Here is a 25,372-nt window from a genome sequence, read left to right on the forward strand (position 1 = left end):
TGCCTGATTATAAGTAGCCCATTGGTTAGTTAGGGACTATGGATATTTTGAAGTGACTATGGATATTTTGAAATGACTATGGATATTTTGCCTGATGCCTGATGGGCCTGTCTATATTCAGCCAGGTGGTCACTATGGGCCCTTTCTACATTCCATCCCTCAATCCTGTTTGCCTGAAAGTGCCCCATATAGTTCATACTAAGTTCAAAAAAATTGCAGATAACTCCCATAGGAGATCTTAGTATTATAACGAGCTAAGGGTAATGTTAAGACAATGTGGGGGCCCAATGAGGTCCTGAGCTCCAAACCAGCTCAAACTGACTCATGTGAAGGACTGTCAGGTGAAATACCTAGCTGGGTGTCTCCTTGGCTGGAACTGTATGTTTGCAAAACAAAACACATTTCTTCCCTGCTTTTGTCCCTTCCACTTCCTCCCTTCTGCCAGTAGCTCTCCACCCTCTGATCTGAGTAACTTCCTGTAGCATCCTTGCTAAAAGAGAATGATGATTGGAACTCTTCTAGCCCCTGTTTGGGGTCCTTTGTGTCCCTCTTGGGGAGCAAGAGTTTCTGTACCCTCAAAGGTCCTTCTAGCTAAATTAGGGATTAAATTGACATGAGACAGATTAACAGGAGAAAATCCAATTTAACAGGCATGTATGTATAGGAAATCCACATAGACATGGAAAATCCAAAGATAGGCAAAATGAGGCACGTATGTCATCCTGAACTAGGAAGAAGGAGGTAGTGGTCTGGGATTAAAGAGAAAAGGAATGCACTTTATAGGCCCTTAAGAGGAGCAAATGTTTGGTAATTAGATGTTCGACCTACTATACAGATGGGTCACTCAGATAAAATTTGTCTCTGTTAATAACCCTTATTCTGGGAAAGACCCCCAAGTTAGATTTTTCTGTTTGGTTAAAGGTGGTAGAAAAGTTTCCCTTGAGCCCATAGGGTCTCAAGTGCCTTCAGCTCAAAATAATCCATATGCCAGAGTGGTGCATTCAGGGTGGGGGTGGAGGAAGGAGCCTCTCCTGAACCCCTTCATCCCTTCACTGTGCATAGATGATTTTGACTTTCCTGTCATCCTGAGCAAACAGAAAGCACCATCCCAAGTCCTCTGTATCTCAGGACTCCACTGACTGCCCTGGCATCCTGTGCTTACTTTCTGCTTTGCTTCCCTTCCCGGGTTGGGCCTTAGTGGAAAACCTAGTCGCCTCATGGAGGTGACTCTTCTCTAAAAGTAGCCCCTGTCCTCTTGCTTGAAGATTACAGCATCTCTGGATAGCTTATACCACATTTTCATTTTTCTCCCAAGTTCACCACATAATAGATACATACTAAGGTCTGAATCAAGGTGACTGGCAAGTAGCCTTCTCATCTGTACACTTGCTTCTAGCAGCTGACATGATCAAGCGTTCATTATCCTAAAACAAAACTCCCTTACTGAGTCACACCTAGTTCACTCCAAAGCTCTCTGCTTTTCTTCACAACCAAATGTCCTATTACAGCAGCATGCATTTACCCTCTCTCCTTGGCTACCTTCATGCCTCAACCCTCCTGGCCATCTTCCTTTACCATCATTTGAATGCATATTGCTCTCATTTTGATCACCAAAGAACATCTTTTTACTAATCCATTCTGCTCATTCATTCTACTAAACTTGGGATTCTTTTCCTCCTGTATTTCTTCATTTTCTTCTTTCTGCAGGTGCATGGTTTTTACCCTTAAATGTTCTTACTACTCCTTTCCCAAAAAGACAACTCAGTAAACCTCTTTCTGTATTCTCTGGCTTTTACTTCTATAATATTCAAAAGTGATAATATTAGAATCAAGAGTATGGTTTCTTTGGATTGTTGCTAAATTAGCCTTTTGTCATAATCTTCATTTTTGAATATTGGAAACCATTTTCTCAACTTAATTTTAAACATTTTTTTCTGCTTAGAAATAATTTAAATTGTTCCTAGTAACTGAAAACATGCTCTATTAAATTTCACTTGACTTAATGCAATGGTAATTCTCCCAGACTTACCACATTTATTTTATTTCATTCAGTGTTCAAACAATGTATTAGTTCCCTGAAAGTTCTTAAAGTTTCTTTTCAATAAGTGAATTGAAGTGCCTGTGCTAAATGAACAGCAGTTACATTACACATTTAAGGAAGAAAAGTGCTGATGTATTTAAAATCTTTTATTGACATTGCAGCTGCCCCTCTTGGCTTTAAAAAAAGCACAGTGCTATTATGTGAATTGTAAATACCAAGATATTCTTCTAGGAAAAGAAAGCTAAGAATGTTAGTAGAAAATTGTACTTTTCTAGTATGGTAATTGGATTTCCTGGTGTGTGTGTGTGTGTGTGTGATGTCCCCCCCCCCCCCAATGAAACTTCTTACTCGGAAAATTGAGAAATTATAAGGAGATAACTCAAACTTACAAAATAGCATCACTTTTCAGATTTTTCAAGTACCTAATTGCTACTATCATCTTCATTTAAGGACTCACCATAATCTATGATATCAAATTGGCCTTTACAAAAATTACTTTTTACATAGCATTTAACTTGTAAAAAGTACTTTTTATAATTGAAATGCTGATGGGTGTAATTTAAAGTATATAAGAACACTGTTTCTTCAGGGGATACATCTCCAAATTCTCCATGGCTTACAATGCCATGTATGATTGGGGCGTAACTTACTGTACCAGGTCGCGTCCTCTGGAGTTTGAAATGGAAAAATGTTTACCAGGGGTTGCATATATGAAAGATAAAAGGGAAAGGGAACAAGAGGAGGAATAAGAGGGAAGAAGGAGGGTAGGGTAGAGAGAGCCTGACTACCCTAAGCATCCCAGTGGGGGATTCTATTGCCAAAATTCCCCTTTAGAGGAGTTATTCATTGAGGAGAAACAGTTGGGCATCAGTTATTGGTGATACTGGTTGGGGGAAGCCTGTCTTTGGCCTGAAAGCTGTGGTGGATCCTAAAGCCTCCACAGCTGGAGGATGTCCTCTGTTTCCAGCATCTTTCAAAGGGAAGATATTTTTATTTTGGTGAATTTCAGTTTATTGATTTTAATTATTTCATAGATCATAGTTTGAGTTTTGTGTTTAATAAACCTTTCCCTAACCCAAGGACACATCAGTTTTATCCTGTTTTTCCTAGAAGTTTTTCAGTTTTAGGTTTTACATTTGGGTCTTTATTTCACGTTGAGCTAATTTTTGATTATCGGCAAAGTGTAGGGATCAAGGTTTTACATAAAGATGCCCATTTGTGCCAGAATTCTCTTAGAAAGATTATGCTTTCACCATTAAATTGCCTTTGCACCTTAGACAAAAATCAATTGATCATATATATGAGGGTCTATTTATGCAATATGTTCTCTGCTAGTGATCTATGTGTCTTGTACTTTGATTACCACACTGTATTGATTATTCTATCTTTGTAATAAATCTTGAAATTAGACAGTGTTAATATTCCAGTTTTTTCCATATTGTTTTGGATATTTGAGTTCCTTTGCTTCATATATGATTTTTTGAATCAGATTTTTTATTTAATAAAAAGATTTTTGCTGGAATTCAGTTTGGGATTATGTTGAATCTATGGATCTATCTGGGACAACTGGCATATTAATATTATTGAGACTTCTAGTCCATGAGTAAAGTATATCTATCAATTTATTTAGATCTTTTTAAATTTCTCATCAGTTTTCAACATATAGATCTTGTATGAATTTCATTAGGTTTATACCTAGGTATTTTATTTTGCTACTATTTTAAATAGTACTTAAAAGAATTTCTACCTTCACATGTTCATTGTTGCATAGAAATACAATTTGTGTGTGTGTGTGTGTGTGTGTGTGTGTGTATGTGTCTGTGAATTAGCCTTGTATCTTGTGACCTACCAAACTCATTTATTAGATCTAATAGACAACTATGTTTTATTTGAGTAGAAATAATTTTATTTATGTCTTTTGATTCTATCTTATTACTTTCTTTTTCTTGCTTTATTGCACTGGCTAGGACATCTATTGTGGTAGTGAATAAGAGTGATGAGTGTAGTCATCTTTGTCTTGTTCTTGTTAAGGAGAAAGCATTTAGTCTATTACCTTTAAGTAAGATATCAGCTATAGGTTTATTATAGATGCCCTTTTCAGGTTTAGGAAGTTCCTTGTACTAGTTTGCTGAGTCACTAGCATGAAATGATGTTAAATTTTTTTAAATGTGTTTTATTGCCTCTATTACAGTAATCACAATGATCACAGTAAAATAAAAAGGAAAAAAAATGGTCCCATGCAGATTTCATGATCAAGCTTATTTCCTTTACCCTAATATAAGAACCCTGATGATCTGACTCTTGCCTATGTCCCTTTAACATCATGTCTTTCATTCCCCACCTGTACCTTAAGCTTCTCTAGAACAGGAATTACTTGCATTTTTCTGCATACATCATGTTCATATTTATCAATATTTATAGTGCACACTGTGTTAAACCACCCAGACTTCTCACTTCTCACTTCTGTGAGGCCTGCAAGATTTATTCCCTCACCTGAGAGTGGTACTGGATGACAGACCTCTCAGCTGTCAGCCCTCCTAAGAAATTACCTCCTGATGCAGAGAGCTGCCTTACACAAGGCTGTCACCTTCCATTAACAACCTGTGTCTAAAGCAGGGTCAGTAAGACTAAACTCTCTCATCCTAAAGATGGACAGTAACACTGCAGACCCGATTTTGAAGGACTATCCCAACTTTGTAGGTCCCCATGGGATCAGCTGAGATCTTGTTTTGAATTCATCACAGCTAATGTGACCAGCAACTGGAACCAAGTTCCAGTTTGCCCACAGCTGAGGGGTTTCCCAAAACCAAAAACTTTCAGTGCTAAAAGTAGGAAAGTCTTTGGCAAAATAAGATGACTCAGTCATGCTAATGGAGTCACCGGTGCCTCTTTCTCCAAAATTCTTTTTCACTGCTTTCAGGTGCTGATTCTGAGGTAACTTGGTGCTTTGCTGCCTTCATGCTGATATCTGTTCAGGTACCCACTGCAATAAGAAAAGGGCGGGGGGGAGAGGAAGCAGGAAGGCCAGCTAGGGAGGCAATTGCATTACTCCATGACAAGTAAGGAAGTGGTATGCCCAGGATGGTGGGAGCATAGAGGGAAGAGAAGTAGACAAGATTCATGACTTACTTTAGAGGTCAAGCTAACAAGTCTTTCTGATGGATTGGATTATCGGATCACGGGGGCCTGCTCAGTGTTGAGGTTGAGCAGCTAAGTGAATGTGGCATTATGTACTAAAATGAGGAAGGTAATGATAATTCAATATGTCCTTCATTTAGTATGGGATAAGTGAGTAGAGATTTCAAGTAGGCATAAAGATCTAGAGCTCTGCAGAGGTATAGATCGGGGTACAGAGTAAGGAAACAGGGATACCCAGATTCTAGTTAAAGTCACAGGAGTAAATGGAATCACCATAAAGGAATGCAGAGAACAGTGGATCTGAAGCTTTCCTGGGTTGCAAGTCCTTTTGAGAATCTGATGAAAGCTAAGAAATCTGCTTCTTCTTCTTCTTCTTCTTCTTCTTCTTCTTCTTCTTCTTCTCCTTTTAAGCACATTCTTGTAAATATTTCTATGTTGGTTTCCTAGGGCTTCTGTAACAAGGTATCACAAAGTGGGTAGCTTAAAACAGCAGAAATGTATTGTATCCTGATTCTGGAAGCTAGAAGATGAAAATGAGAGTGTTGGCGGGGGCCAATCTCCCTCTGAAACATGTAAGGGAAGATCCTTCCTTGCCTGTTTCTCCCTTCTTGTGGTGGCAGTCAGTCCTTGATATCCTTTGGATGGGAGCTACATCATTCTGCTTCAGTTTTAATGTGGTGTTGTGCTCCCTGTGGAGCTATCCCTCCTAAGGACGCTGGTCACATTAATTAAAGGCCCACACTATTCCAGTATGACCTCATCTTACCTAAATACATCCATAATAGCTCTCTTTTAAGGTACAGAGGGTTAGGACATCAACATACCTTTCTGCAGGACATAACCCATAGCAACTTCCTACTATCTTAAGGATTCAAAAATTCCTTGGAGTCCAACCTCCAGAGGCATAATGCAGAACTCATCACCATTTGGAGTCAACATTTGGAGGATGGACATAGGAGGAGACAATGGCAAAGAGAATGAGGAGAAACAGAAGGAACATGAATTTATGTCCCCTTTCAGAGAGGAAAAAGAAATAAATGCAGAACCCATGCAAAGAAAGCACTAAGAGTGCCCTAGAAACCAAAAGTTTCTCTTGTTGCCCATGGGCAGCTCCACACAGTGCTGCTGATGGTACTAGCAGTAAATGTGATTGTTGTTGTTATTATTATTATTAATTATTATTTTGTTGTTTTGGGTGTCTGGCACCTTTCTGTGCACTTTACCTGTATGATTCTTTTCATCCTCACAACAACTGTATTATTATTATCCCCATTTTATAAATGAGGAAACTATAGAGTTAAAATAGCTTCCTTACAGTGACATTGTAGGTGAAAGACATCTTAAATCTTAACATATTTCAATCCTAACCTTTTGCTCTTCTTGTCTGAACTTCTCCATTCTTCTCCATTTCAGCCATTAAGTAAATCCCCAAATTATAGACTTTGTGCGTTTTAAACCCAGCTTATCCCTTCTTCTCATTTTGTGGATTTCATGGTTTGTTTGTTTGTTTGTTTTGGATCATCCAAACCAGCCTCCTGTCCTAGTACTCACCCACAGGATGGTGACAACACTCCAGCCACACTAAACTATGTCCTGTGTCTCACCTTTTCCTTTTGCTCTATCTTGGATGGGTTTTCCTCCTGGCTACTGCTGACTCCTGTTCATATTTCAGCACCCAACACACAGTTACCTTCTCTTATAGGATCTTTTATGAGGCCTTCTGTGTATCACCGAAGGCAAAACCAAAATGAGGAAGACATGAGCTTTGCCTTCAAACATGCACTTGATTTTATTGAGGTCTGAGGATGTGAAAATGACAGGAGACACACAATTAACGTGAATGAAGGCTAGAATGATAATGACAGAATTATGCTGACAGTAAATAGCTATAGAATTTTATTTTTATTATTTTTTTAACGTTTATTTATTTTTGAAACAGAGAGATACAGAGCATGAACAGGGGAGGGGCAGAGAGAGAGGGAGACACAGAATCTGAAACAGGCTCCAGGCTCTGAGAGGTCAGCACAGAGCCCGACGCGGGGCTCGAACTCACGGACCCTGAGATCATGACCTGAGCCGAAGTCGGACGCTTAACCGTCCCAGCCACCCAGGCGCCCCTTTATTTTTTTATTTTTATTTTTTTTAACGTTTATTCATTTTTGAGACAGAGAGAGAGCATGAATGGGGGAGGGGCAGAGAGAGAGGGAGACACAGAAAAATAGTTACAGAATTTTAAAGAAGATCAGCCTCCAGCCAGAGAACCACTCACTCAAAATCATATTATACCGTTACTGGAAATCACCCCCCGTCTTAAGAAGGGGACGTTTGTAGGTATGTGATGAAGAACTTTATGCTCTTGTGTTAATATCTCCTTTACCCTTTTGCATATTTGGCTTCAGTTAAAAAGAAAAATTTATATTGCTTATTTATTTTTGAGAGAGAGGGACAGAGTGCAAACCGGGTAGAAGCAGAGAGAGAGAGAGAGAGAGAGAGAGAGAGAGAGAGAGAGAGAGAGGGAGAGGGAGAGAGAGAGGGAGAGAGAAAATCTGAAACAGGCTTACCTGAATCTCTCTGCACAGAGCCCGACACGGGGCTCAAACTCACAACCATGAGATCAGGACCTGAGTAGAAGTCATATGATTAACCCACTGTGCCACCCAGGTGCCCCTAGGCCTCAGTTTTTAATGTTTTTTTTCACCAAGCTTCATTAGCTCCAGATTATTTATACAGTTTTGAACTGCTCCTAAGTATTTATTGTTCTGAGTGCTCTTTACCTTAAAAATCATGCCTACAACTATATAACCAAAGCAGGTGACAACAGATTTTGTTAAGAAGTTTACTTTTTGTTCATTTTCATATTACTCATTTTTCATAATTTAGTGTTAGGATAGAGTATAAATTTCAGATGTCATGTATTTTGTGTTTTTCTTTAATGGATGTTGTGAATTCTTTCTAAAAGACTGTTAATGAGATGATTTTAGGTAAGACTAAGGACCCTTGAACCCTGTAATCTTGAAATTTTGGTAACTTGCCTAAGTTCTCTCTCAGTCAAGTTATATAAAAGTTTTTGTTTGCTTTTTAAGTTTTATTAACAACTTTGCTGCAAGTTTTGCATCATATGCTTGGATTTGAAATGTAGCGATAGAGAAGGATAGATAGTGAAAGATATGATAATCATTGCATTTCAGGCAAACTCAATATACAAAGCACTAATTGCAAAAAATAAAACAGAACAAAACAAAAAAGTATTATTTTGACCCTATCTACTATTCATCCTCCATCTGTACAGAATTCCCTCCTCTGTATTTCATGGCTTCCTGTGGGTATGATTTATATGCCATTATATATAGTCTCCTGTAATTATTTACATAATTGTTTGCTTTTCTGTATCCTCCAGTCTTCTATAAATCACTAGAATATAGAAATTTTTGTGTGTCCTTAGCACCATACCCAGGAATGACAGGTATTTGAAAAGAAAAAAAAAAAAGGAAAAAAGAAAATGTCTGGAGTTCACTCTATATATTTTGAGTCTTCTAAGGACTGAGTGCCTACATGTTGGTTAAGAATATCACACACGCAAAAATAGCAGCTTCCATTGATGTTTTAAGATAACTTCAAGTGGAAGATAAAACATTTCCAAAATTAAAATGGAAGTCAGGTGGAAACGAAGTGCTACACAGTTTTCCAAGGGACATTTATTTCTTGCAACAAAGAAGGCTGACATTGTTAGTCCATGGTTGTTCGATTATATTCTTTCTTACATACATAATGTGCATGTTAGTGCATCTTCTATGGGAAATTTGATTCACATATTGTGTACATTTTTCTTTTTCTTAGCAAATCTTGAATTTTCATCACAATTCTCGTAGCATACAAAGCAAGTTTTATTTTCAAAAGTGGAAGTTCAATTACTAGGAAACATGATGACAATAGCAAGCACTAAACCCATAAATGACAGAAGTGGCTGATTTCCCACTTGGCCAAAGTGGAATGTCTTTCAGTTTACTCATAATATTGAAAAAATAGAGAATCTTTTCTTTGCCTGCCTTTCCTGGAGTCAAAGTTATGTGTTTACTTTTAATCTTGTATATATTTGTATATGCATTCAACAAATAATAGGTATTATTCACATAATTTTGTTATAAAGGGAAAGAGGAGAAAGAGAGGAAAGGTTTGAAATTCATTGTATGTATTGTTAAACATTTCTGAAAAGTTCATTTACTACTCTTAACTTTAGTAAATCTCCAATTGGAACATAGAATCCCTACTCTCCCATTCAGTATTTATTCATCTTTATTTTACCATTACTAATTGAAATATTACATGAGAAAGGGTTTTTCCAAATGGAAATTCGGTAGAAAAATGTTCATGATATTGTTTTCTCTTATGCATTTCCTAGAGTGGTTGGTTCCATTGCAGTTTATATGCTTATCTCTTTATAGTGTTTTCATAACACTAATATAACATGAGCAAGATAAATCTCATGGTAATGACATTAAATTGATAACTGAACATTTTAAGGATACCTGAAACTTTTTGTTAGCTTGTTAAAATTAAGAAGAACAAAACAAATACAACTTAATATGAACTGTTAATTCTCCTGCAAGATAAAGAGAATTCATTCATTCACTTATTATGCTTTACTTAATATTATCATTATTATTATTTTATTGTGACAGAGAGAAGGAGCATGAGCAGGGGAGGGATAGAGAGGGAGAGAGAGAAAATCCCAAGCAGGCTCCATGCTCAGCACGCTGAGCCTGATGCAGGGCTTAATACCATGACCCTGAGATCAAGACCTGAGCCAAAATCCACAGTTGAAGGCTTATCCAACTGAGCAATCCAGACGCCCCCATTTACCTATTATGCTTTGTTTTCAATGCAAACACTCCATCAAATAATGATGGAAAAACAATTATCTTAAGAGGGTAAAACTAGTTGAACATGAGATATATAAAAATTAAAGAATTCCCTTTAGCACCTTTATCACTGAAGTGGAATTCGTGTAAAACGGTATAAAGGATATAATAACATAGGCATGATTCTCCACACCTTCCTTTCCCTCTATTCTGATTTCCAGTTTGCCCCCAAGTCTGGCTTATTTTGCCTCCTAAATAATCATCAAATTATTCTGCTTTTGTTCATCCTCAGCACCTCCTAGTCCAAATCATTGTTTACTCTCTGACCATTGCAGTGGTCTTCTCACAGGACTACCCACATCCACTTGGGCCCTTATGACCTTTTGTCTACACTGTAGAGGGCTCTTTCCAGGGCACATTCTTCATTACCAGGCTTTGCAATTTAAAACATGTCAGAAGTCTCTCTGGAATTTCAGCTTAAAGACAAAATTTCTGAGTGTTGCCTATAAAGCCATGTGTGATCTGTCTCCTTCTGGTTCTTTAGGTCACATTTAATGCCGGCCTTCCCTGCTTTGCCCATCACTATGCCACTCAGATCATAATCATACATGTCTTCAGTCCCTTGACCTTGACAGACTCTCTCCTGTCATATGCTGGTCTTTTTCTGATCCAATTTTCTCCTCCTCATCTTTTAAATGTCAGCAAAATATCATTTCCTCAGAGAAGAGTTCCTTGACAACTTGACCCCAGTCAGATCCTCCCTTTATAGCATCATAACCTTCAAGCTTGGCCCCACTGCAACTTTTCATTAATCAGGACCTAAGTCCTATCTGTCTTATTATCTTATGACTTGGGTGCAAGACATAGTCAGAAGAATAACAGGTAACCAATAAACATGTATGAAGTCTATGAATCATAAAATACTTTATATTTTAAAACCATTTGAATATGTAATATTTAAGAGAACCAACCCATCTCATGGAGTATATGTATGTATGTCCCTTAGCCAGAGAAACAGGGATAGAAGTTTGAAAGTTTATAGATTATATGATCAAACTCCTGTTCTGTAGATTTAACTATAATCCTAAAGAATTTCATCATTTAAGTACAAATTAGTCATGTCTCCATTGTTGTGATAGTAAGATGTTGTTGTATATGCTATTATCAGTTACATAAAGTGACACAGAAGACAAAGTTGCTTATCATTTCCAAATCTTCTTCACCACCCCAGCTGTCAAATGTCACCAATTGCTCCTGGTAGATAAGGAACTCTACTATCTGGTTTTAGTCTTACTTAGAGAGATTAAACAAGTTTGTTTACCCCTGGGGATAACTTTAAAGACTTTCCAAGAAGCCAAAATAGTACTAAATCCAGGGAACTGTTACTGTATAGGAAAGAAGACAGAAATCACACTTAAAAGAGGGAAAGGAAATGAGATAAAATCTTGAAAAGCATGTAGGGAGAAATGAAAACAGGCGGAGCACAGTCTTTATCTTTTCAAGCAATCTGTACTTCAAGTTTTGAACATCGAAGAGCCCAAATAATGGCCTCTATCTCATCGCCCCTGGAGTCCAGTTTTGATGCTGATAAATGCTGTTTTTACAACTTGTTGTTGCCAGATATGGTTTCTCTGAATTATCCAGAGGCCAAACATCATCCACCTTTCTTCTTTTTTTCCAATTTATTTTGCAGTTATCATGCCTCAAGCATGGGTCACTATGGTTGGAAATAACTTTTAGTAGCTCCATGAGCCAATAAATGAATGTATCCAGAGGCTTCTTTGAGGTTGTGTGGTGATTGTCAAAGGGATCTTCATCATAGGATGAGACATCAGTTCGAAAAAAATGCAAACCAGGTCTTATATTTCCAGATTGCCTTTCTCAGGGAGCAGGCCAACTCTCCCAATGCTTATGAGTATGAAAACTACCCAGTATTTTTAATACCCCTATTTCCTCAAATTCTAGCTTAGTGTGTTCAAGCAGCATTGTCTTTTGAACTTATGTGAAAATGAAAATCAATCTGAATGATCTTATATAAGATAATTTGAGAAATAGGCTATTCTATAATGTCAGGTGAGATTGGATTTGTACTGTACATTCTATAGCGACCACAGACACCCAATAATCATGATGTGTTGAGATGTTTCATGACCCAGGTAAATCTTCTAAATCATCGAATCAGTTATCTTGTTTTGGTTCGATCTTTATGTTAAATATATTTTGTCTTCATATGCCTTGGCCTTTGTTAACCTGTGTGCTTTGTTTTTATGTATTTTTATTAAATATATTTGATTGTCCTTAGATACCTTAATCTTTGTTAAATCTTATGTTTGAACAGGTAGCATAGCAGGATGGTTATGAGTTTGGGTGGTGGGGCCAGAAGACAAAGACTTGAATCTCTGCTCTGCTACTTGCTAGCTTTTTGACTTGGACTTTTACTTAACCTCTCAGTGCTTCAGTTTTTTCCTCTAAGAAATGGGGATGATAATTATATTTATGTCTTTAAATGATTTAATATGCACAAAACACTTATAACAATCTTTGTATCTTAGTAAAAACTAGTATAATGATACTATAATTATCACATCCTATTCATTACTATATAACATTTTAATTAAATGCCTACTATATGCTGAATATTTTGTTGGCAATGGGTGGTATTGATCAACCTAAAAGAAATAGCTAGCTCCTACCTTCCAAGAGCTGGAAGCCAGGTGAATAGAGACAGAGTTTGAACAAGTAAACAAAAAGTAAAGTGATCTCTACAGTAAATGGAATTAATGAGATACTATGGTTTTGAATCATAGGACAGAACTACTTCAGAGAGGATGGCCAAAGACAGATGGCCTGAAATATGTTTTCATATGTTACCTCAAGATTGAAAGAGAACCAATTATGACATCAGGGACAGAGTGGCTTTTCAGGGAGAGAAAACAACCTGAACGATAAGAGTCTTGAATAGAAAAGCACTTGCTGAACTCTGGTAAATGAAGTAAGGCTATTGTGTTTGGAGTTAGAAACAACATGAGGTGGAAGGAGGCACCAGGAGCAGGATCATGCATTCAGCATGGCAGGGGTTCAGTCTAAATTCAAGGGAAGACATGATAGGACTTTAAAGTGATGATGCTTTATTTTTTTTTTCTTCTAAATTTTCATTTAAATTCTATTTAGTTAACATGCAGTGTAATATTGGTTTCAAGAATGGAATTCAGTGATTCATCAATTACATACAACACCCAGTGCTCATCATAACAAGTGCTCTCCTTAATCCCCATGACCCATCTAGCCCATCCCTCACCCACCTTCTTCCATCAACCCTCAGTTTGTTCTCTATCTTTAAGAGTCTCTCATGGTTTGTTTCCCTCTCCCCCCACCCCAAGTTCATCTGTTTTGTTACTTAAATTCCACATATGAGTGAAAACAGGTAGTATTTATCTTTCTGTGGCCTGTTTTGCTTAACATAATACAGTCTAGCTCCATCCATGTTGTTGCAAATGGCAAGATTTCATTCTTTTAGATGGATGAGTAATATTCTATTGTGTCTATACACCACATCTTCTTTATCCATTCATCAGTTGATGGAGGTGCCTTAAAATTCTAGAAAATTATTCTATCTGCCATGTTGGAATACGAATTAGAAGAGGAATGGGAAGCACCAGCTGAAAAATGTTTAATAGCCTAGATAAAAGGTGAGATGGTCCAAAACAGTGGTGGTGATGATTAAGGGAAGTGTGGTATGTATGGAATATAGAAATTGAGAGAGAAAAGAAAAGTAAAAGATGACTCCCAATTTTCTGGCTTGAGCAACTGGGGGAGATAGTGGTGCTTAAAGGGGGGATATGAGTTGTGGATTAAGTTTAAGCAGTAAGACAGAGGATGGAATGAAGAATTCAGTTTGGGATGAAGATTAAGATGGCTATATTTCACAAAAATAGAGGTATAAAAACATTCGGAAATATGAATTTAGAATTCATAGATAAGGTAAGGATTAGAGATAGAAGTTTAAGAGATGGTATAAAGATGGCATTTAAAGTCCTAGGGATGGCAGAATTCATTTAGGAAAAGGATGTAGAGAGAAATGAAGAAATTTGGACCAACCCCTAATAATATCCAGCATTTAGAAGAAGACACAAATATCCATTTCTCATTCCTCTTGGATAAATGATTGCTTTATCATAAAATAATGCTGTAATCAGTATCTCATTATATGATATGGTAATGCTGCATATTGTATGATATTACATTATACAGAGATCAAAGAACTACAAATGCTATATTCTCTCTCTCTTTGCTATTGTTTCATTTGGGACTCTAGATTTCACTTTCCCATAATATAAAAATAAGTAAGTTATTATGGAATATATCCTAGACAAAAAGTGACATATATGGTAGTGAATAAAAATAATTTAGATGTTAGAAATGCTAATCCATAAATTACTTCTGAATGTTTGTATTACCCAATACAAAAAAAAAAAAAAAAAAAACAATGTAATTAGTGCAATTGTTTTTTTTTTTTTTTCAACGTTTATTTATTTTTTTGGGGACAGAGAGAGACAGAGCATGAACGGGGGAGGGGCAGAGAGAGAGGGAGACACAGAATCGGAAACAGGCTCCAGGCTCTGAGCCGTCAGCTCAGAGCCCGACGCGGGGCTCGAACTCACGGACCGGGAGATCGTGACCTGGCTGAAGTCGGACGCTTAACCGACTGCGCCACCCAGGCGCCCCAGTGCAATTGTTTTATAGATGACCCCTTACATAGTGTATTTCTTCTTTCATGAGTACTATTTTGAGAAAGAAAGAGTATCGAAACTAAGGAGCATTTATGCCCATAGGAAAATTTGATAATGATCAGATCAGATTATCTGTATACAAAAAGAAAAAGGATTTAGATCAGAGAACAGGGTCTGGACATTGTCCGAGACCATATGATTGAAGGGTCATTCCTTAGGACTTAGCTTCTTCCTCAACTCCACAGTCCTGGCAGTTACAGGGATGGAAAACAGTGGAAACTTGGCCTCAACCAAACTAAATGTTCAAGGTCTCCTGGAGCATCTGTGACCACAGTCATCTTCATACCCAGGTGTCTTCTGGTACCCAGTAAGAAATTGAGCTCAGAGTGTCCCTTGCTGTCATAAGTCATAATGCCATGGAAGAGGAAAGTGTGTGTGTGTGTGTGTGTGTGTGTGTGTGTGTGTATGTGTGCATGCGCATGCAGTGCTTTTAGGAGAAATTTCTTCTATTAAAAAAAATGTGTATCTATTTATTTTGAGAGAGAGAGTACTAGTGGACTAGAGGGGCAGAGAGGGAGGGAGAGAGAATCTTAAGCAGGCTCCATGCTCAATGCAAAGCTTGATGTGGGGTTCAATCCCACGACTGTGAAATCATGACCTAAGCTGAAATCACGAGTCAAATGCTTAACCAACTGAGCCACCCAGGCGACACTGTATGAGGAATTTCTTAAACAAATCAAATGTCAGCTTATTCCATTGACTTCAACCTTCTTTATTCTTTTCAATGAGGGCTCTATGTATAGCTCCTTTCTGAGTTCATAAGTGTGATCACCTCCAAACACAATCATCAAGGAGAGAGAATAGAGGTTTATCGGGATAGGCTTTCACTTGGGCTTAAAGATTGGCATAATACAATGAAGGAGATAATCAGATCACATCCAGAGTCTTGAAGACAATGAGGAGTCATTAAATCAGCTTCAGAGACACTGGTCACTTTATTAAAGGCATCCAAACTTATGGCATGAAGCCACATGACATTTTTCAAGGAAATTATATATCTTTTGAACCTAGAAGAATATTTGAAGTTCAGATTGTTCTGGTAGCTTTAAAACATTTAGTAAACAGCATAACCTGTACAAGAGTTAGATTGTAATTATTTAAAAGGCAAGTAATCAGGACATTTGTTGAACTCAGCTGAAAGTTGCCAAAGTGTAATTGGCTTGCAGATGGAAAACCACCAAGGAGTCATCCAGGATACTGGCAAGCCTCAGGGAATGGACAGCTATTTCTTTGATATCAAAGTACAAACTGACAAACCTTTTGTCCAAGGATCAGTGAACCTGCATATGGGTGTTGACCAAGAAAGTTGCCAGGTAGAATGCTGTACCTGAGGACATAGCTAGAATTAGGAATGGACTTTATTTTTTTTTCAAGTTTCCTTGTTTATTTTGTGTGTGTGTGTGTGTGTGTGTGTGTGTGTGTGTGAGAGAGAGAGAGAGAGAGAGAGAGAGAGAGAGAGAGAGTAAGAGAGAGAGAAAGAGAACAAGTTGGGGAGAGGCAGAGAGCAAGAGAGACAATCCCAAGCAGACCGTGCTGTCGGTGTGAAGCCTGACTCAGGGCTCAATCTCACAAACCGTGAGATCATGACCTGAACTGATATCAAGAGTCAGACACTTAACTGACTGAACCCCCCAGGTGCCCCTGGACTGGGTGGACTTTATAACTGGCCAACATATACACTTCTGTAGATAGATGCAAGTCTGTTGATACCTGCAGAAGAAATATGTATTGTTCTATATAGCCTTTGGTGTAACTATATTTGGCATAACTATATGATTTTTTGGTGTTTTGCTTCGATAAGAGAAACAATACTTTATAGAAGCAAAGGAATAATTTTTAAAAAGGGTCTGGAATGAGTGACAGTGGTGATCACACTGTCATGCAGTCCTGCCAGATGCATTGCATGGTGAATACCAACATCCCTATAGAAGATATCCATAATTTGACTCTATCAAAGTAGAATGGTGTTTGTTCATTATTTTATTTTCTGGAAAAAAAACAAATTACATTTTTGTAATTTTTATCTAGTCCACCTAATTATTATGCTGTTGAATCTAAAAAATGCCTTCTATGCATCCTTTTATTTCCTTGTTGATCTCTTTCAAAAATATATATATATCATGTATGTTGAGTTATATTCCAGGGTATAATCAATAACTTACATATGCAGTTAAAAGGAAGCTATGAGAAGGTAGTAACTTTCTGCATCATCTTTTTATTAAAGATCTTACTATATTATGATAACTTGAAAGTATTTTATTGTTGGTATCTTATTTTGATAGAGAAGACACTTTCAACATATTGCCAAATGTGGTCTTTGCCGACTAAATCTAAGATGCAACATATCTGAGATATAATCATTATGATTACTATCGTATTTTATTTTTTTCCCATTTATAAACTAGAGCACTGTCAAATAATGCAAAAACAACTTAGTGTGTGGACCATAACTGTCATATTCACTGCATGGTAGAAAATTATCCTCAGTGTTGAGTGAATACAGAGGATTTACTTTTACTGTATAGAATGATGGCTTAAAGGAGAAGGTGAGTTTAGCAGGCAAGAAAGGATACTGGAAAACTATTTTAAGGATGAATTGCAAAACAATGACATTGCCTTTCAGTCAGCCAGTAAAGCAAAAGGAAGGAGAATCCTAGGGAAAAAAGTGCCTGCGCTTGGGCTGTTTACTGAAAGAAGTGCAGAAAAGTCTGTGGAATTTAAAGATAATGATAGTTGGAAGGAGAATATAAGAATTGTCTACAGTTGTAGTTTTCAACGTGCAGCTCCTCAACTGAAAGCACCTGCATCACCTGAGAACTTGCTAGAAATGCAGATTCTCTTCTTTACCCCAGACCTGTTGAATCAGAAAGTCTGTTTCGGGGCACCTGGGTGGCTCAGTCAGTTGATCATCCAACTTTAGCTCTCATTTCCTGAGGTTGAGCCCTGCATTGGCTCTGTGCTACCAGCTCAGAGCCTGGAGCCTGTTTTGGATTCTGTGTCTCCCTCTCTGCCCCTCCCCCACTCATGTGCGCGCGCTTCCGCGCGCGCTCTCTCTCTCTGTCAAAAATAAATAAACAATTTAAAAAATAAAGTGTGTTTAGACAAGCCCTCTAGATGATTGTGATACACACTCAAGATTGAAAACACTGCTTTAAACTGGGATATTTGTCTGAGTTGACCGGATGAAATGCCCACGTGGATCAGATTGGTGAACTGTCTAACTTCAGGCTGAGTTGGAATCTTCCCTTGATGGACTTACTGATACGTTCAAGTGAAATGTTTAGGACCCTCCCCAAACCCATCCTTGGGAGCTCTTTGAGACCTTAAAAATGAGTACAGTTGAAATCTGCCCACTTCAAAAGTTACACATTATCTTTAGTTCAAGTAATTAAATCTTACATTTGATGATGATCAGAGATAGCTCTGTAGGAAGAATACAGTGGGACACTGCCTATTCCTTATGTAAAAATCTTTTATAAAATGCCTCGTATTTACCTGTTCACTCATGTCTGTTTTTTTTTTTAAAGGGAAGTTTGTATTCCCTTGAAGGTACGTGTTTTAAGATATAAATTTTTCAAAATTTGAATTCAAGATAAACCATGTTGGTTGAAATGCATGTAAGGTATAAGTGACCTTATTCCATTTTTTAGTAATATCAGATTCTGATTGGAGTATGTCTGTTGCAGTGTCCTCAGAAGTTGACCTTGAATAGAGGATTCCAGTCCAGGTCATTTATTGAGGAGATTATCCCAGAAATGTTGATAGGGGACTGGAGTCAGAGGTAGACAGGGGCAAGGAGCCAGAAATTGTGTCTGTTGTAATTGGGAACCTTTGGGGAACAGTATAAAACCTGTCTCAGAGTTATCCTACTGGAAGGTCTTAGGGAAATGGAGTATTTATCCAGGTTATTGTCAACTGCTATCTGTCATTGATTATGGGCTGGTAGAGGATGTACAGTTGGCATTATTTCTTTGCCATTTTCACTGTGGAGACCTGAAAAACTCCCGGCAGAGTCCTGGTACTGCACATAGAGCAAAGGGACGTTCTGTGTGGATAGGGTAGGCACAGCAGCATCTGCTACACGGTGGAGTGGATGAAAGAGTGGGTAGGTGGTAGAGAGTTGTAGGGAGGTAGATACCTACAAGGAGAAGTGGAGTGGGCTCAAAAAAACAAAACAAAACAAAAAAGCAAAAGGAGAATCATGGGACTCCCAAAAGGAAAAGTGCTTCACTGTCACTGAGGTGTGATGCTAGCTCTCATCATCCAGGAAGCATTTATTTAATGTTCACCTGCACTTGACATTGTGATCTACCCCAGGAAGATAATGAAAGCAATATGGCTCCTCGCCTGAGGTGTTTGACAAGCTGGTCTAGAAGCAGGAAGCAGAAAACTAGAGCTCTAGGCTTCCATTCAAAATGACAAATGCAGGCTGTAAAAAGGATGGCCCTGGTGTTTATGGAGGCTACAAATTAAGTGCCGCCTGCCCAGGTTTGATCTGATGCCCATTCACACTACTGTGTACTGACACTTTCCAGAAAGTTATGCCGTGAGTCTCCAAAGATACTTTGCTGTTCTAGTCTGCCCCTGTCAGAATATCAAGTTTGGTATATCCTAGGATGTGCGTTTTATGAAATAACAGAATTATTAATTCATGATAATTGAAAAAATGTACTAGTGGTAACTAGCTTATCTTTGAATGCTTTTAATGGCAAATGTGACATATTACTTCTCCTTATCCCCACCCCTCTTTTTTCTTTTTTAAACACACAATTTTGAAAGCCATAAATCATTCCTTTTGCATTGATATGAACCCAACAGGCCAAATTACTATACTTTGCTTAATCATTTTTGAAAAAAAATAACTAACTCTTTTTCTTCTAATAAATTTATAAGATTCCCGTAGTGAATTAGATTTTTTTTATAGCAGCTGTTAATCTTTAAACTAAAAAATACTTAAATCAGTTTGGAAATAAGGAAAACATTTTTTTTTTCTCCCTGGAGTAGATCATAGTTACTTTTGTTTTCCATTTTTTTCCTTCCCTTAAGCCACATCCAGTATGATCATATTTCCATTTTCTTTTTAAGACCTCGGTTACATCATTATCTCCTTAATGCTAACAACCCAGAATTCCTTTCCAGATACTCCCTTTTTTAGTGTTTTTAGATAAGCAAGGTATTGTTGTGGTTGTTGTTGCTTGTCTGTGTTCCTTTGCATCCTTAAGAAGCATTGAATTCTTTCCACATTTTCTCTTAATACAATATGACTCCAAAATCATATTGGGAAATAGGATATCTCATTTGGATAGCACTCTAGCTTTGCCTCTATAAAGGTTGTTTCAGGGTAATTGGTAATTCAGCTATTTCCTCATGCCTCATTTCCAATTCATACTGTCATTTTACTAGAGGGATTCTTTTGTTCTTAGTGTTTATTCACTGAGACTACACATTTTTTTTATCGTTATCTAAGCAATTTCAATCTTCTATTAAGAAAAAAAGTTTGCACTCCAGTATTTCTTTCCATTCCCTACTTACTTATGTTCTCCTCTAATTCACTACAAATATTCCAGTAAATTTCATTCAGGCGATTAACTTTTGCATTTTGTTGGCTTTTCTTTGTAATCTTTGACATTTCCAGGTTTTTCCAATAATTGTCCCAGGAAGATGAAACCAAAGTTTAACTCACTCATTCCTTAAAGAATTTGGCTTTTCCTCAAGTTTTGGCTCAAAACTAAAGGGCCTATAGTCATTTTCCTGTTAAGCTTTTCCGTTTGGTGTGTGCCTGCTAGATCCATGATACACCCTCAACTTCAGTCCCATTTATCACACTGGGTGCATTTCTAAGATGGACGATCTTCATCGCCTGTGGCCATGTTCATGTTCGATATACTCAGACTATGAAAGGAAACCCTCCCACACTACCTGGAGGAAACTTGAAAGTGTTCCATTGTTATTATCTGAAATGATACTTGATTAATCCCCTACCAGGAATGTTCTGACTCAGGTTGGCCTCCCTGATTTTTCTAAAGCATTTTCTAATCCAGTGCTTTCCAGTGCCTAGTAAATGTGTTGCATTAACAAAGGGGTGCCTGTGCTTTTCCCTTAATTTCCACCACAAAGTTATTTCTATGGCCCTTGAATTATGAATATGCTCTCTCTCGTAAATATTATTCCATTTAGATGAGCACGGTCTGGTTTTTGTCTCTGGTTACCTTCCATGGACTTGGCTATTTCCTGGTATGGGGTTTCTGACCATTATCTTTATACAGATCAGTCAGTCATTGGTGAAATCATGCTTTGTTTTGCTGAAAGAGATCTTGAGAGAGACTGAGCATCACCCTTTGTCTTCATATGCATCCAAACAAAAGCAGGCCTGTCCTGATTTCCTTTCAGCATTCAGTCACAGTACATGCGTTCCCGAATCAATGAATATTAAATGAGATGAGCATTTGTTGAAGGCTTCTTGTGTGCCTTTGCAAGGCCTCGAGGTGGTTATTCAGCAGAGCCAGTACCACATGTGAGTGTCAACAGTGTATCCAGCCATGTCTCCATCAACCATTGTGTTTTTACTGTTCTTGTAAGTTTTACATCGTATTTGTCTTCCACTGCTGCTGATTATAGTTATCCCTTTTCACTTGTTTTGTTCTCAGGAAATGAAACTAATTTGCATGTTAGCCAACATTAAGCCCTTGGGAAAAGTAAATTTGTAAGCGTATTAATGTATATATAAATTAGAAAGCTCGCGGAACACAAACAAAGTATCCAGGGCATGTGGTTACCTGGATTGTCTTCTGGTCTTAGATTTTGAGAATATACTCAAAAGGTTCTTATGTAGAACACAGTTCCGGGGATCTCAAGAGAGTTTATACTGTGGCTGAAGATGGCATTACATTAGAAAGATAGGCTGGCCCTAGGCAAAATAGTGAAGCAGGAAAAGTTTGTCTTCCAATGTCACAGCCCTCAGGGCCACTCCTGCCCTCTGTTCCCTTTGGGAACTAGCCTAGGAACCCAAAGCCTTTTTTCTCTTCCTGAACTACAAAGGAATGCCTACCTTTGTCAGACTCCCTGCCCAATCAAAAGCACTGCTCTCAATACCTCCCTTTTCAGAGAGACTGAATTTTAGTGAAAATTGTCAGTTAAGAACTGATTCCAGGAATCCTTACCTCTCCAGACAATACATCCTTCAGACAAACCAGTAGGGATTCCAATCATTCCAGAGGGCTGGTGGGGAAAATCCTTCCATTTAGTAAGTCTTGATTTCTTGCTTTTCATTGTATGGCACCCTGAAAAGCCAGTGTGCTCAAATTTTGGTGTGCCCTATATCATTTTTTTATTGCCAGATATGAGCCAATGAAATAATACAGACAAATATTCTCAGAAGAGATCTATTTCTCTCTCTTAACCCCTATCGTAGAACAGTCTTGCCATAAAGAATCTTTAGATTATTTCTTGGGATATATGTATGAGTTCATAAAGATGTATTATTACTTGGAAGTTCTTTAATACTTACATTCATTGTATTCTATTGGAAGTATCATTTGTAAGGTTGTATTTTTCTAACTTAACCTAGTTCATTCTTTGTAATTTTACCTTATATTACTCCATTGGATGTGCAAATTATTTTCTTACTGTTGGCCATTTGGAGTGTTTGCAGTGTCTGCCTGTAACACACAGAGCTATAGTACACAAATTGTTGTGTGCATCTTGTGGACATGTACAGGTGTGTCTTGAGGAAATACACCTAGAAGTAGAATTGTTAAATAATGCATTGCATGCATAGGTATAAGTCTTACAGTTGTTCTAGAACTTGCTTTTCTGGGACAAGAACTGATAGTGATTTGTTCTTAGACCTATGCATTGTCCATTATGGGCAGACAAAAAGTAGAATTTGCTAAGTCCTGGGATAGCTTCTATTTACCTTTACCAGACAGTATGAAAATATTCTCTAAAGCATTTGAAACAATTACAGTAGTAAATGAGATTTCCTATTTCTTATATTCTTGCTAAATTGTATAGGAGTTTTTAGCATTTCCCCCCCAATTTTATGTGAGTAAATTTGTATCTTAATGTTATTTCAATTTTTTTTTTTATTATTGGGCTTTACATTTATTTATCAGCCATTTGGACCTACTCTCCTTTCATTTTCTTTGTCTATGTTTCCATTGAGTTGTTCTTCATCTAAAATAACTATACTTATATTTTGGATACTCAAACTTTGTATTTTACATAATTTTTGCAAATATGCACTCCTGCTCTGAGATTAGTATTTTAATTTTGTTCATGCCTTTTTTAAATATACTTCTTTAAAAATGTAGTGTAATTTCACTACTTTTTGTTGAGTATTTTCTTTAAGAAATTGTTTTCTATCCCAATGTCATTATACATATATCTAAATACTTTTGCAAACGTTTAAGAATTTGGCTTTTACATTTGTCTTTATCTTTGATTTTTATTTTGTGAATTAAGATCTAGTTTTATTATTTTGCTTATTCATAGTTAATATTTAGTACCATTTATTGAAATGGTATTTATTGGGCTGTTGAAAGGCTCTCTATTCTATTCCATTGGTTAATTTCCACATGCATACCACTTCAACTTAATTACCATAGTTAATAAATATTGATATCTTGCAGGGAGGGCAAGTCTTTGTCCCTTTTTCGTTGTTCTTCAGAAACACCTTTGCTATTCTTGATTGGCTCTTTGTTCCTCAGTCTGAATCTTAGTATGTCTTGTTTATTTCTCTACAAGAGAACTCTGTTGGGAATTTGATTATAGTTGTATTGAATTTATAGATCAATTTGGAAAGAATTTCCATTTTTTAAATATTGTGTCTTAATCATCATTAGGGTATATTTCTCCATTTCATCGTGTTTTGTTTTTATATTTCAGTAGTTTTATAATTTCCATCATAAAGGTCTTCATCCTTTTGGTTTTATTCCTAGGATCTTATAGAGTTTGCCTTTGCTTGTTTATAAATGGTTATTATGATTAAAAATTTTTCGTGTTAATCTGTGTTTTAGACATTTTCTTAATGTGTCAGGGAGATCATCATAAACATGAGCTGTCATGATGCAATTGGATTTTGTTTACATACCTAAAAAATACCTGATCTAATAGTTCTGGTGATCGCTCTGGAGTTTGTTTTCCTGGGACAGTAACTGACAGGAGTTAGCTTTGAGATCACTGTCTTTTTTTTTTTTTTTTTCCATAGAGGTGGGCTGCAAGTAGATTGCATCCATTGTATTTCCTGGACAGTGACTCAGATACTGAAGAAACCCTTCTTTCTAAGTGATACTTTTTATCTTTAGAAAATCAGCACTTTGTCACATTTACAATCATCTGACTTTGATGTAAAATCTTTCTCAATATTATTTGTCATTTCGATTTTACCAGTGGCCCCGTGGGTAACTTGATTAAGTAGTTATCAGGCCTTAGGGTATTTGGAGGTAGACCTACTTTAAGTGCCATTGACATTCATTATCACTTAGGATAGTACCCAACATGTAATGGATATTCAGTAAGGATATCATTCAACAAATATCAGTGGTGTTATCACTGGAATATTAAAGGTAAGTTACAGACATTATGTTGCCCCATGTTCTATTTATAAAGAATTTTTTAGTGTTTAGTGTTTGCTGGAATTCTAGCAATGTCTAGCAAAATGACATTAAAAATTCCATCTTTAAGTGATTTGTTTAAAAGTCTTATACACTGAATCCATGATGGTTCTGTCTCTTTTTTTGTTGTTGTTTCCAATTAAGACAGATATTTAATGCAATATTATATTTGGAACAGCAATGGAATTCATAGATAGAATCAATCAGCTAATGTAGGTAGGAAAATGACCAAATGTTTCAGTCATTATTAGGTCTTCCTTACAGTGATCATGAGCATTACTGAGTATAATGAGCTACAGGATGTTTTAAAGAATTAGCTTGACTTGCTCATATGAGCAATGGAGATTTTAGTAGCTTTTAGACAACATCTCCCTGCATGTCTGCCTACATATCCACAGAGCTGACCTGTGCTTTCTGTGTGTGAGGCTCTTAGAGGAGGGACCTAAAAGTCACTTGATACTTTCTATCCTGCAGAACTGCCTCTCTGCATCATTGACTCTTTCCTCCCATCACTCACTCACATGGTGCAGTATCCACTGCCCACTGCCCCAGTGCCATTTCTAATTGCTGCCATTCCTGATCTCCAGTTTTTTATTTCTTTTTTCTGCTGTCCACCATTGTGGCTCACTTCCCAGCCTTTCATGGAAGGGATGACTTTTCACAGATTGTTCCTGTCAATCAGAGCCTGACAGCCAATTAAAAACCCATTGGATTTAATAGTGGGAACATCAGATCCTCTTGGCAGTGTGTCTGTCTTCCTTGGCACTCAGGGATGCTGCTTTTTGCTTCTGAAATTGGTTACATAATAATAAGCTTGCCTACTTTGGGGTCATTAGAGAATCTTGAGATTCTGGAAGGCTAATCCCTTGATGACTAAAATTTCACTGTGAGTGTGAATTTTAATGGCATCTGCTCAAACTCTTATGGGGC

General features: G+C 37.3%; 1 protein-coding gene across 7 annotated transcripts in view; it reads left to right on the forward strand.

Annotated features, from left to right (window-relative positions):
• Window positions 1–25,372, forward strand: part of CTNNA2 (catenin alpha 2) — a 966,176-nt gene that overhangs the window by 157,261 nt on the left and 783,543 nt on the right. The gene's annotated exons all lie outside the window — the stretch shown is intronic.

Source organism: Lynx rufus, unplaced genomic scaffold, assembly GCF_022079265.1.
Source record: "Lynx rufus isolate CCGP_SWC_20201006 ecotype Redwood Valley unplaced genomic scaffold, mLynRuf1.p SCAF_8, whole genome shotgun sequence".
NCBI lineage: Eukaryota > Metazoa > Chordata > Mammalia > Carnivora > Felidae > Lynx > Lynx rufus.